This window comes from Scyliorhinus canicula, chromosome 20, assembly GCF_902713615.1.
Source record: "Scyliorhinus canicula chromosome 20, sScyCan1.1, whole genome shotgun sequence".
NCBI classification, from domain to species: Eukaryota; Metazoa; Chordata; class Chondrichthyes; order Carcharhiniformes; family Scyliorhinidae; genus Scyliorhinus; species Scyliorhinus canicula.
In genome coordinates, this window is record NC_052165.1 from 72,714,982 (window position 1) to 72,728,705 (window position 13,724).

The 13,724-nt window shown below is 49.3% G+C and overlaps 1 protein-coding gene across 12 annotated transcripts in view; it reads right to left on the reverse strand.

The window, feature by feature from the left end:
* cntn1b (contactin 1b) overlaps positions 1–13,724 on the reverse strand; it is a 903,199-nt gene that overhangs the window by 602,267 nt on the left and 287,208 nt on the right. The window lies entirely within an intron of this gene.

Genomic DNA, 13,724 nt, shown 5'->3' on the forward strand with positions numbered 1-13,724 from the left:
GCTATATATCCTATATGACTTTAAGGATTTCTGGCAAGTTTCATCAATGTGAATGCTTCTGAGAGGGTGCAGAGGAGATTTACCAGGATGCTGCCTGGACTGGAGGGCACGTCTTATGAAGAAAGGTTGAGGGAGCTAGTGCTTTTCTCACTGGAGTGAATCAGGCAGAGAGGTGACATGATAGAGGTGTGCAAGGTGATGAGAGGCATGGATAGTGGATAGCCAGAGACTTTTCCCCAGGGTGGAAATGGCTGTTACGAGGGGACATAATTTTAAGGTGATTGGAGGGAGGTAGAGGGGAAATGTCAGCGGTAGGTTCTTGACACAGAAAGTGGTGGGTGTGTGGAATGCACTGCCAGCAGAGCTGGTGAAGTCAGAGTCATTAGGGACATTTAAGCGACTCTTAGACAGGCACATGGACAGCAGTAAATTGAAGGGGTGTAGGTTAGGTTGATCTTCGATTAGGATAAATGGTCGGCACAACATCATGGGCTGAAGGACCTATACTGTGCTGTACTGTTCTATGTTCTAATATCTATTAGGTAGAGACAGCAACTGACACCGTTCAATATCTTTGAATGGGGGGCCAAATTATAACATAATATTTTTAAAAGAGATGCATTTATACAGGACGTTTACAAGATGATCCTGGTCACTAATTTTGCACAACTTCTGGATGAGAGGGTATCTTGGCAGCTTCCCATTCCCACATTTAACAGCGTGCGTAGTTGCTGGACATTTCCACCTGATTTTTCATTTAAATACAGGCAAGCACTCTTAGCCTCACCGTATTACAAGCTCCTTTGCTCTTTTTTGACATATAATACACTTTGTAACATGGTACGATATTAAACAACAGCTAACGAGGCACTAATCAGTTGCTCCATAATCTATGATGGTCACACAGACAATTCATTAAAGCAGCAACCATGCTTAATTACATATAAAAAAATCAAGTCTCAAAGGACAGGCGCAATGAGGACTGAGTATTACATTGTCAACATTGCAAGAAACAATTAAAGGTAATTATCATCGAACATAAAACATGCATCTAAATTAAAGTTTAAAGTTAAAGGAATCTGCTTACGCATTCAGAGTGTAACATTCACACCATGCCTGGCACCATGGAACAAATAAAGGAACTAAACAATTTAGTGCCTTACTTAGAGCAGGACTTCCTTAGTCCAGACTGTTTTGGAGCTGTGTATTGTTGGCAGGTGAGCTGGAGCCGCATCACTGGCGTCAACGATACTGGTGTTTGCACTCGGGGAAAAGATTGTTCTTCAATTGACAATGAGAAGACCGCTAGAATGGAGAAATACCAGAAAAGGTTTCTCACGAGACAAAGATGGAAGGAGGAATGAGACGCCGTCACCAGCTCTGAGTGGGACAGATTAGAATACATCAGGGGAGGGATTCTCTGTCCCGCCGCACCAGTTTTCTGGTGCAGCGCTCCCCCGCCGGCAGCTGGATTCTCCGTCCTGCCAGCCGGTCAGTGGGGTTTCCCGTTGTGGGCAGCCCATGCCTTGAGGAAATCCCCATGCACGGGTATGCTGTCAGTATAACAGAGAAGCCGGCAGCGGATAATCTAGCCCCAGATCTCCTGTGACAACAATAATAGGGCACTCGTCAGTTGTTCCATGATCTACAATGGTCATACAAATGATTCATTAAAGTGACAACCAAGCTTGATTACTATTAAAAACTCAACATGCCCTGATTGTGGAAGGCCTTCTAGTCACCAATCCCACCAGAAAAGGTGGCTTATTTTCCTCTTGCGGCTGAAGACAACTTTATTGGATTGGCCTTGTTTTATTGTCACGTGTATTGAGGTACAATGAAAAGTATTGTTCTGCATACAGCCCAGATAGATCACTCCATACATGAAAAAGAAACATAGGGCGCACATAAATATACCGTAAATATAGGCACAGGAATCGGGTGAGCATATGGTGTGCAGTACTACTCAGTAGAGAAGATATGTAACTGTTCAGTCCATAAGAGGGTGATTCAAGAGTCTGGTAACAGTGGGGAAGAAACTGTTTTTGAACCTTTTAGTGCGTGTTCTCAGACTTTTATATCTTCTGCTCGATGGAAGAGGTTGGAAGAGAGAATAACCCGGGTGGGAGGGGTCTTTGATTCTGCTGCCCGCTTTCCCAAGGCAGCGGGAGGTGTAGAGAGCCAATGGATGGGAGGCGGGTTCTCTTCCCTTAGAAAAAAGCAATTATTGATGTCAACCTCTAGCTCATTTGTGGCGAGAAACCATAAACAGCCAGCCAGATCAATAATAATAATAATAATCGCATATTGTCACAAGTAGGCTTCAATAAAGTTACTGTGAAAAGCCCCCAGTTGCCACATTCCGGCGCCTGTTCGGGGAGGCCGGTACACGAATTGAACCCACGCTGCTGACCTTGTTCTGCATTACAAGCCAGCTGTGCTAAACCAGCCTCAAAATTGAACAGTGGTGCAACCACCTTAAATCCAATGTCCTGAGTCGCTCTTTGCTTCTATTACAGTTATTGAACAGACTATGAAAATATTCAGAAGCAAACGCAGATCTGGTCTGTTGATGGGAAGATGAACGTAAATTGTTCAATCGTTTGTCTCAAACAAGTCTTTTAGACCTCACTGTCTCGAGCCACCTCTTTGAAGGATCTATCCAATTAGCCCCCCTCAATTCCTCTTTCCCGATACCCTTGTAGTTTTCTTCCTTTGAGGAGTTTCTCGGTGTTGTGACTGACACAAATATTAATCAGAACCGTTTGGTGATTCCAATGAACGTTGCCACAACAGGCCCAACTCCATGCTGGCAGAGGGGGGTGGGCAGGGGTAGAGTAAAGTCCTGTAACTCGGTAACCCACCAATGCACATCTGCCACAATTCCCCATAATATGCTGCACGATTAGCCCAGGCTGTCACGGGAAAAAATAAATCTCTCAATTTCAAAGTGATAATAAGGAGGGTATTGGATCCTAACAAGGGCAAAGTCCAGTGACGTAACCATGCTGGTCACCAACATAGTTTCAAATCGCTCCAAAAGATTCTTCAATTCTTCCATACAACAGATGATGTAGACTTTGAAAATGTCTAAATCGTTAGAAAAGGAGGTGAAGAAACAGTCGATAATAATGCTGTTCGGAACAGCCACCTTTTCCTAATGTTAAAGCCAGGCATGAAAGGGGGCTCAGAAGTCCGAAATCTGCCCTGTTCATGATGAAAAATCTTCAAGAATCATAACAAACACCAAGTTAATATACGTATCACATGAGTGTGACAGGATGAAGTGGGAAAAATTTGAAGCAAGAAAGAAATTTTAAGGGTCCTCCGTATTTCAAAAAAAAATTGTTCAGAGTTCCCGTTCAAAAACCGAGTGGTCTGGAAATACTTTAAAAATAAAATCCAGACAATAACAGTTGAGACGATCCATGAGTGTTGACCACACACAACAGGGCGTCTAAAACTGTTGCACGGCATTTGGAGCTGAAAACATTGAAATGCAGCTCAGAGGAATATATATTTAAATCTGCACTGTGCCTTGCGTGGTTTCATAATCTCTTGAAGCACTTTGCATCCACATTGGTAGTTTTGGAGTGCAATCACTGTTTTTTTTAATATAAATTTAGAGTACCCAATTCATTTTTTCCAATTAAGGGGCAATTTAGCGCGGCCAATCCACCTACCCTGCACATCTTTGGGTTGTGGGGGCGAAACCCACGCAGACACGAGGAGAATGTGCAAACTCCACACGGACAGTGACCCAGAACCGGGATCGAACCTGGGGCCTCGGCACCGTGAGGCATCAGGTCTAACCCACTGCGCCACCGTGCTGCCGAGTGTAACCACTGATGATATTCTGACACTTATACCCAGCAAGGTCTCTTAAGCTGCACTGAAATATTGACCAGTCATTTTTTGATATTCATTGATGAATGAATTGGCCAGGGCACGGGGTAGAATTCTCCTGCTCTTTGAGGCCTTTTGCATCCACCCCGGACGGTAGGTTTAGCTTCTGTTTCGAGCCCAGTTCTGTCAATCCAAAGTGGCCAGGGGTTCCTGACTGATGGAGTGAATGAAGCATTCTCAGCAAGGTAACAATTCCAATGATTTATAAAAATTGGCAAACTGCATTTCATGTTTCAGATAGAATAGATAGAACAGCACAGCACAGAACAGGCCCTTCGGCCCTCAATGTTGTGCCGAGCCATGATCACCCTACTCAAACCCACGTATCCACCCTATACCCGTAACCCAACAACCCCCCCCCCACTTAACCTTACTTTTTTATTAGGACACTACGGGCAATTTAGCATGGCCAATCCACCTAACCCGCACATCTTTGGACTGTGGGAGGAAACCGGAGCACCCGGAGGAAACCCACGCACACAGGGGGAGGACGTGCAGACTCCACACAGACAGTGACCCAGCCGGGAATCGAACCTGGGACCCTGGAGCTGTGAAGCATTTATGCTAACCACCATGCTACCCTGCTGCCCCATGTTTGAACTAAAATTGGTGCGAGCACCCAAAGAGCCGTAAAAGGTGGCAGTTTCCCCGTTGCATTCGCACGGATCACAGTGTAACTGAGCACACCGTACAGCTTGTCAAGTTTCATTTTGTGCACCCTGCATAGCCAGGCAATTTAAATTGGCTCAGTCATCAGATTATGCGATAGAGGGGCTTTGTTTTCATGTGCTGGGCGAAGGGTTGGAGGTGATGGAGAGTTGGTAAAGAAGAAGAAGGAAGACATGATGACTAGGATTGTATACAGCCCCAGCAACTCAGCCCCTTCCATATGCTGAGGCCTCGCTTCATATTGTTTGACCAAACTCTCGTGTGTGATGACTGAAAACAAGCAATGTTAATGTGATGTAAAGAAGGAAGATTGCACCACAAGATGATGTCTATCCTTCAATGTTGCAAACAACACAACTAAACCAACCTTTGTGTCAGTTGGATGTGGAACATTTACAGGGTTACGGGGAAAAAAAGCGCAGCAGTAGTTCTAAGCAGACATCTTTTTCAACGAGCCAGCACAGCTCGGGGAGATGGTGGTGCAGTGGTAATGTCATTTGACTAATAATCCACAGCAGACTATGGTTCTGGGAACATGGGTTGAAATACCACCACAGCGGGGGATGGAATTTAAATTGAATTAATAGATTTGGAATATAAAGCTAGTCTCAGTAATGGTAAGCATGAAACCATCATCGATTGTTGTTAAAAACTCATCTGGTACACCAAGGCTAGCATAGTAGTTCGATTCTGACCTCGGGTGACTGTCGAGGTTTCACATTCCCCCCTTGTCTCCATGGTTTTTTTCCAGGTGCTCCAGTTTCCTTCACAGCCCGAAGATGTGCAAGTTAAGTGGATTGGCCATGCTAAATTGTCCCTAGGTGGGGTATGGGGATACGGTAGGGTTTGGGCCTAGGTAGGATGCTCACTCAGAGGGTCGGTGCAGACTTGACGGGTCAAATGGCTTCCTTCAGCACTGCAGCAAATCTATGATAATGCCCTTTAGGGAAGGAAATCTGGGGCTGGATTCTCCGCGTTTGGCGACTGGGCGGAGAATCCCCAATGACGCAGAAATCGGGGAGCGGCACCGCTTTCACGATGCTCCGCCCCGTGGAAAGGCATACTCCAGGAGCACACCACATGCCGTATTCACGGCCTCCGTATGTTGGCTGAGACCCGCCCCGCGATGCTCCGTCCCTGACCGGACAAATTTCCGACGGCATGGGTCTCCCAATGGTCTAAGCCGTCGGGAATGCAGCGTGGCGGACTCAGTCCAACGGCGTCACAGTTGGCGGAGGGCCAATCCGTGGGCAGGGATGGACATATTCGGGATTGGGAGCACTGTGGTGGGGCGTTCCGGTGTTGCGTGAGCGGCTGAAGGGGGGAACTATTTTGCGGGCCAGTGGCATCTGCCATGAAGCACAACGCGGCCGCTGTAGGCCGTTGCCGTGCACGTGGGCAGCCACAGACCTGGCAATTCTCTGGGCCGTATCGGCAACTAGAGCCTGATGCTCTAGGCGGCCTCCCTGCTAGCCCCCAGCAAAAACGGGGAATCGGTTGCCGTTTTGCCACAGGTTTCCGCCAACTTTCCCACACCTGCGTGGGGACATAGTCTCCAAATGGAGAATCCAGTCCCTTCCTGGTCTGGCCTGAAAATGATTCCAGTCCCACAGCAATGTGGTTGACTCCTGCCCTCTGAAATGACCGAGCAAGCTCCCTAGTTTAAGGGCCATTAGGGAAGGGCAACAAATGCTGGACAACCCATGAAAGAATAAAGAAAAAAAGCTCTGTTGGGTTGAATGACCTCCTTCAGTGCAAGATATAATTGCAAGGACTGCTCCAGTCTTGAACACATTTGCCCCAAAACAACTTTGGGAAATGTGGAAGGGGACAGTAACTTCCACAAGGACAAGTGACATGTATGCCTTAAAAAGAAATAGTTGCAGAGCTGTGAGGAAAGAATGGGGGGGGGGGGGGGGAATAATTAAATAGTTCTGACCTCGGGTGACTCCAAATTCAATGGTATTGTCATTACTAAATCCCCCACCATCGACACTCTGAGGCCTCCAATGACCAAAAGCTGAACTAGACCTGCCACATAAATATTATGGCTACATAATGGACTCAGATGCCAGGAATTCTGTGCTCAGTGGCTCAATTCCAGACTCCCTAAAACCTATTCACCAACTATAAGGCAGGAGTGAAGGAATACTCTTCGCTTGCCTGGATGAGTGCAGCTGCCTGCTTGATTGCCATCCCATCCGCCACCTTAAACATTCACTCCTCCCATCACTGGCGCACAGTGGTTGCAAGTATGTGCCATCTAAAAGGTGCACTGCAACAACTCGCCAAGGCATCTTTGACATTCCAAATCCACAAATCCCTCGAGGAACAATGGCATCCTGACTTGGAATTATATCACTATTCCTTCACAGTCATTGGGTTAAAACAAAATTTTCAACGGCAAAGGCAATTGGGATATTCAATACATTCTGGCCTTGCCAGCACTGTCAATATTCCAATAATCAATTTTTTAAAAAGAGCCGTCACAAGCAGAAAAAGGACAACTGGAAGGGGAGAGAAAGACAGACAGTGCGAGTGACAGCGTGGGCGAGCTCAAGAGCGCGTAAGCGAGTGAAAGACAGAGAGAGACAGGGAGGTGAGCGAGAGAGACAGAGCAAGCAGCAGAGCGAGCGAGAGACACACCGAGCAAGTGAGTGAGCGAGACAGAGCGAGGTGAGACAGAGCGAGTGACAGCGTGAGCGAGCGCAAGAGCGCGTAAGCGAGCGAAAGACAGAGAGAGACAGTGAGAGCAGGCGAGCGAGAGAGACAGAGCGAGCAGCAGAGCGAGAGAGAGAGACACACCGAGCAAGTGAGCGAGCGTTTGACAGTGTGAGCGAGCACAAGAGCGCGTAAGCATTCAAGAGACAGGGAGGGCAGGCGAGCGAGAGAGACAGAGCGAGCAGCAGAGCAAGCGAGAGAGACACACTGAGCAAGCGAGACAGAGCGAGCAGGAGAGACAGAGCGAGTGACAGCTTGAGCGAGCACAAGAGCGCGCAAGCGAGCTACAGAGTGAGAGAGACAGAGCGAGCGGGCAAGAGGAATAGAGTGAGCGAGCAAGACAGAGTGAGCAGGCGAGAGGAACAGAGTAAGCAAGCGAGAGAGACATAGTGAGCAGGCGATTCAGAGCGAGTGGGCGAGACACAGTGAGCGGGCGAGAGGAACAGAGTGAGCAAGCGAGAGACAGCGAGGGAGCAAGTGAGACAGAGCAAGTGAGCGGGCGAGACAGTGAGCGGGCAAGACAGAATGAGCGGGCGAGACAGAGCGAGCCTGCGAGATAGAATAAGCGACAGCATGAGCGAGCATAAGAGCGTGTAAGTGAGCGACAGAGCGAGAGCGAGTTAGACAGTGCAAGTGAGCGGGCGAGACTGAGCGAGCGGCCGTGAAAGAGCGAGCGGGCGAGAGGGTCAGAGTGAGCAAGCAAGAGAGACAGAGCGAGTGAGACAGAGTGAGCGGGTGAGAGGAACAGAGTGAGCAAGCGAGAGACAGAGCGAGCGGGCGAGACAGAGCGAGAGGAACAGAGTGAGCAAGCGAGAGACAGAGTAAATGAGCGAGTGAGACAGAGCAAACGGACGAGAGGAACAGAGTGAGCAAGCAAGAGAGACAGAGCGAGTGAGCGAGCGAGAGAGACAGAGTGAGCAAGAACGAGCAAGCGAGTGAGAGTGACAGAGCGAGCAAGTAAGACAGAACGAGCAAACGGCACAGAGCAAGCAGTTGAGCAAGAGAGAGACAGAGCGATCAAGCAAGCGAGCAAAACTGAGCGAGCGAGAGAGACAGAGCGAATGAGAGAGACAGAGCCAGCAGGCGAGACAGAACGAGCAGGCGGCACAGAGCGAGCGGATGAGCAAGAGAGACAGATTAATCAAGCGAGCGGGGAAAACTGAGTGAGCGAGAGAGACAGAGCGAGCAAGAGAGACAGAACGAGCAGGCGAGACAGAGCGAGCGTGTAAAAGAGCGAGCGAGCAACCAGGTGAGCGAGGACACAAAGTGACTGAGCGAGTGAGTCAGGGCGAGTGAGTAAGCGACAGACTGAGTGACAGAGACAGAGTGAGAGAGACAGATGTGCAGGGTAGGTGGATTGGCCAAGTTAAATTGCCCCTTAATTGGAAAAAATGAAATGGGTACTCCAAATTTATATTAAAAAAATAACCCATTTGCATCCATTAGCATCCTCCCACTGGCTGGTGCACAGGAACAAACCCCAATCCCGCCGCCAGCGGATGGGTTGGAGCAGAGTGATCGGTTCGGCACCTGGCGCCAGTATCGCAGGGCAGAGATTCCAGCTCCGGGGTGTCAGCACAAGCGAGAGTCAACGTGACCGAGCGCCAGCGAGACAGCGTGAGAGAGAGAGAGCCAGCGTGAAAGTGAGAGAGAGAGATAGCGTGAGCATGAAAGAGAGAGAGATAGCGTGAGGGTGAGGGAGACAGCGCAAGCCTGAGAGAGAGAGAGAGAGAGAGACAGCGCGAGAGAGAAAGGAACAGAGAAAGAGATTCTGGATCTATAATGTCCAGTATCATGCCAAGATTTACTTGGATCAGATTGCAAGCTGGTATATCTGCCCCCTATGGGAGAAGAACTAAGCGTTATTTATATAGCACCCTGAACACTGTAAACAATCCTATCAATCTTCATTGAAATATTATCATACTAAATTTCCTACCCAGCTCCGAAATAAAAAGGTAGAAGATCAAAAGCTTGGCAAAGAAGTAGTTTAAACTCCAGGACCCAGAAAAGACCAGTATTGGAGGAGCACATAGATCTCAAAGGTTTGTCAGCCTAGAGAGCTTGGAGAGGTGAGGCCATGGAGACATCTGAAAACAAGTAGAATTTTACAATAGAGGCATTGCCAGACCAACCAGTGTATGTCATAGATACATAGAAGATAGGAGCAGGGGGAGGCCTTTTGGCCCTTCGAGCCTGCTCCGCCATTCATCACGATCATGGCTGATCATCCAACTCAATAGCCTAATCCTGCTTTCTCCCCATAGCCTTTGATCCTATTCTCCCAGAGTGCTATATCCAGCCGCCTCTTGAATATATTCAAAGTTTTTAGCATCAACTACTTCCTGTGGTAATTAATTCCACAGGCTCACCACTCTTCGTGTGAAGAAATGTCTTCTTATCTCTGTCCGAAATGGTTTACCCTGAATCCTCAGGCTGTGACCCCTGGTTCTGGACACATCCATCATTGGTAACATCTTCCCTGCATCTACCCTGTCTAGTCCTGTTAAAATTTTATAAGTCACTATGAGATCCCCCTCATTCTTCTGAACTCCAGCGAGAACAATCCTAACCTAGTCAATCTCTCCTCATATGACAGTCCCGCCATCCCTGGAATCAATCTGGTAAACCTTTGCTGCATTCCCTCGAGAGCAAGAACATCCTTCCTCAGAGGAGACCAAAACTGCACACAATACTCCAAATGTGGCCTCACCAAGGCCCTGTACAATTGCAGCAACACATCCCTGCTTCTATACTCAAAACCTCTTGCAATGCAAGCCAACATACCATTAGCCTTCTTTACTGCCTGCTGCAGCTGCATGCTTACCTTCAGTGAATGGTGCACAAGGACACCCAGGTCCCGCTGCACACCCCCTCTCCCAATTTACAACCATACAGGTAGTAATCTGCCTTCATGTTTTTGCTTCCAAAGTGAACAACCTCAACACTTATCCAAATTATACTGCATCTGCCATTGATTTGCCCACTCACCCAACCTGTCCAGATCTTGCTGTAGGATCTCCGCATCTTCGTCACAGCTCACCCTCCCACCTAATTTGATATCATCTGCAAACTTTGAGATGTTACATTTTGTTCCCTCATCCAAATCATTAATATATATTGTGAATAACTGGGGTCCCAGCACCGATACCTGTGGTACCCCAGCTATTCAATGTACACAGGGATAATATGTGAAGAGACTGGGATACAGATCGCAAAGATTTGGATGAGTTCAAGTTTATGCACAGTGCAGGCCAACCAGGAAGCACTCAAGATGACAGACATGGAAGAGGGTTTCAGTAGCAGTTGTGCTGGGGCAGGGGCAAAGTTGGGCGATGTTACGGGGTGGGGGGGGAGGAGGGAGGGGAGGGTGCAGTCTTTACGATGAAGTAGATGTGTGGAGTAGGTGGGTTGCTGCAGCCTTACCATAGTGTTAAAACAGGACACTAAGCGGGTGAACAATCTGGTTGCTCAAACTGTGGCCGTGGAGAAGGATGGAGAAGGTCATTTGCCATCGAGTGGAATTTGTCACAGATCTGAATACAAGAGCTGCGATTCAGCAGCAGCTGTAGCTACGGGCGAAAATCCCAAAACGGCCGCTAAATCTCGCAAGGCTAAAAAACAGAATTTGCGCCAACGAGATTTCCAAATGTGATCTTCCCAGCATCCCTCCAATGATGTAATCAGGTTTACACATGGAAGGCCATGAGCCTGATTTACATATATTAGCTGTATTTCAATATTAGCAGGCTCAGCTTCCACCCTCAGCATATGGGCTGGGATTCTCCCCTACCCGGCGGGGCGGGGGGTCCCGGGGGGACGGAGAGGTGTGAACCACTCCGGCGTCGGGCTGCCCCAAACGTGCGGAAGTCTCCGCACCTTTAGGGGCCAAGCCCTCACATTGAGGGGCTAGGCCCGCGCCGTAGTGGTTCCCACTCCGCCAACTGGCATGAATGGCCTTTGGCGCCATGCCAGCCGGGGCCGAAAGGACTTGGTCGGTCGGCGTAAGTCCACGCATGCGCCGGAGCGTCAACGGCTGCTGACATCATACTGGCACATGCGCAGGGGAGGGGGTCTCTTCCGCCTCTGCCATGGTGAAGACCATGGCGAAGGCGGAAGAAAAAGAGTGCCCCCACGGCACAGGCCCGCCCGCCGATCGGTGGGCCCCGATCGCGGGCCAGGCCACCGTGGGGGAATCTCCCGGGGTCAGATTGCCCCGCGCGCCCCCCCCCCCCCCCCAAGGACCCCGTCCGCGACGCCAATCCCACCGGTCAGGTAGGTGGTTTAAACCATGTCGCCGGGAGAGGCCTGTCAGTGGCGGGACTTCGGCCCATCGGGGGCCGGACAATCATCGCGGGGGGCCCGCCGACAGGCGTGGCGTGATTCCTGCCCCCGCCAAATCTCAGGTGGCGGAGAATCCCGCCCCAGGTCACACCCAGCTGGTGTGACGTCACACCATGAATCACTACTGGTTTTCAAAAGTAAAAAACAGTCATTATGATCACACCGGGGGTGCACAGATTATGTATAGCCCTCAGGGGTAAGGGGATGAGAGACATGAGGTGGGGGGGGTGGAAGGTGAGGGACATGGCAGGGCAGTACCCTGGCAGTGCCATCCTCCAGGGCGGTACTACCCTGGCAGAACCAGGGAGGGGCCTTCTGGGGAGCCCCATTAGCGATATCCCCGTATGTGCTGTGGGGGGGGGGGGGGGGGGTGCGCCCCAGCATCTGTGGGGGCAATGCCTATGAGGGGGAGGGGTCGCATTCCGATGCTGGCGTGATGGGTGTAGGGGCCGCCCCATGCTTGTGGGTGGGAGTCCTCTGTGTCCATGGGAGAGGGAGGGAGCGATGGGGGAGTTCAGAGCCCCGATGGCCCCCCCATCAGTGTGGAGCCCAGCCCCACCAGAGTGATGGTGCAAACCACACCCCCTGTGTCAGAAAATCTGGAGTGCCAGCTCGGCTGTGCATCTGCAGACATACGCGTTAGTTTTCAGACTGAACCTGACACTGATAAATTTGCGGGGAAATTCCACCCAATGCATTTGGTCCTCTCAATATTTAGTTGGAGAACATTTCTGTTCATGCAGTACAAGGTGTTGCACAAGCAACTGACTAACCAAATGCACACCATGGGTCCAAACACACCCACATTTACAGGCAAAACTGCAGATATAAGCACAGTGTAAGATAAATCAATATGCCTGCAGACAATGAAGGCAGTGGTTACCCAGCCCTTGAATATGCCAATACCACTCATTTGATTTCAGATTTTAGGGACTTTTGAGGGCTTTAAGACCCCAAAATTCAGCATGTTCTGAAAGGGGCATTGTCCCTTATGTGGAGCTTTACAATATTTAAACTCAAAGGACTCCAAGTAATTGCTTACATTACAACAGGAGCTATGTTTCAATTAAGTATTTCATTGCCTGCAAAGCATTGAGATTATGGAACATTCGAGACCATGAAAACGACAACATAAATAAAAGTTATTTCTTTAACTCTGATCTGTTGAGTATGCATGGAAAGTTTAAGTTCTACCGTAAGGGCTCAAACCACCAGCGTGCTCCAAACGTAACCTGTGCGACTGGCAAAATACAAGTTTTTTTTAAAGAGTATCTATCTGTGCTATTTAGGGCAGCACAGTAGCATGGTGGTTAGCATAAATGCTTCACAGCTCCAGGGTCCCAGGTTCGATTCCCGGCTGGGTCACTGTCTGTGCGGAGTCTGCACGTCCTCCCCGTGTGTGCGTGAGTTTCCTCCAGGTGCTCCGGTTTCCTCCCACAGTCCAAAGATGTGCGGGTTAGGTGGATTGGCCATGCTAAATTGCCCGTAATGTCCTAAAAAGTAAGGTTAAGGGGGGGGGGGGGGGGGGGGGGGGGGGGGGGGGGGGGGGGTTGTTGGGTTACTGGTATAGGGTGGATACGTGGGTTTGAGTAGGGTGATCATTGCTCGGCACAACATCGAGGGCCGAAGGGCCTGTTCTGTGCTGTACTGTTCTATGTTCTATTGTGTCAGATTGGATCACTGTGCAGCTCTGGGTGAAAGGTGCTAACTTCACAAGCCCCTGTGGCGAGCATAGACTTCCTTTCCGAATCTTGACTGGAGGGTTGGTTGTCAGGCACCACCACAAAGTGATCGATTTCACGAGATTTAACACAGGGCATTCTCAGCACCTCACATATTACTGGTTAAATAAGACACTGCTCTCACAACACACACACATTCGCAGAAATTACCTCTCTTGAAAAACAGTGAGAAGTCTTACAACACCAGGTTAAAGTCCAACATGTTTGTTCCAAACACTAGCTTTCGGAGCACTGCTCCTTCCTCAGGTGAAGGAGCAGTGCTCTGAAAGCTAGTGATTTGAAACAAATCTGTTGGACTTTAACCTGGTGTTGTCAGACTTCTCACTGTGCTCACCCCAGTCC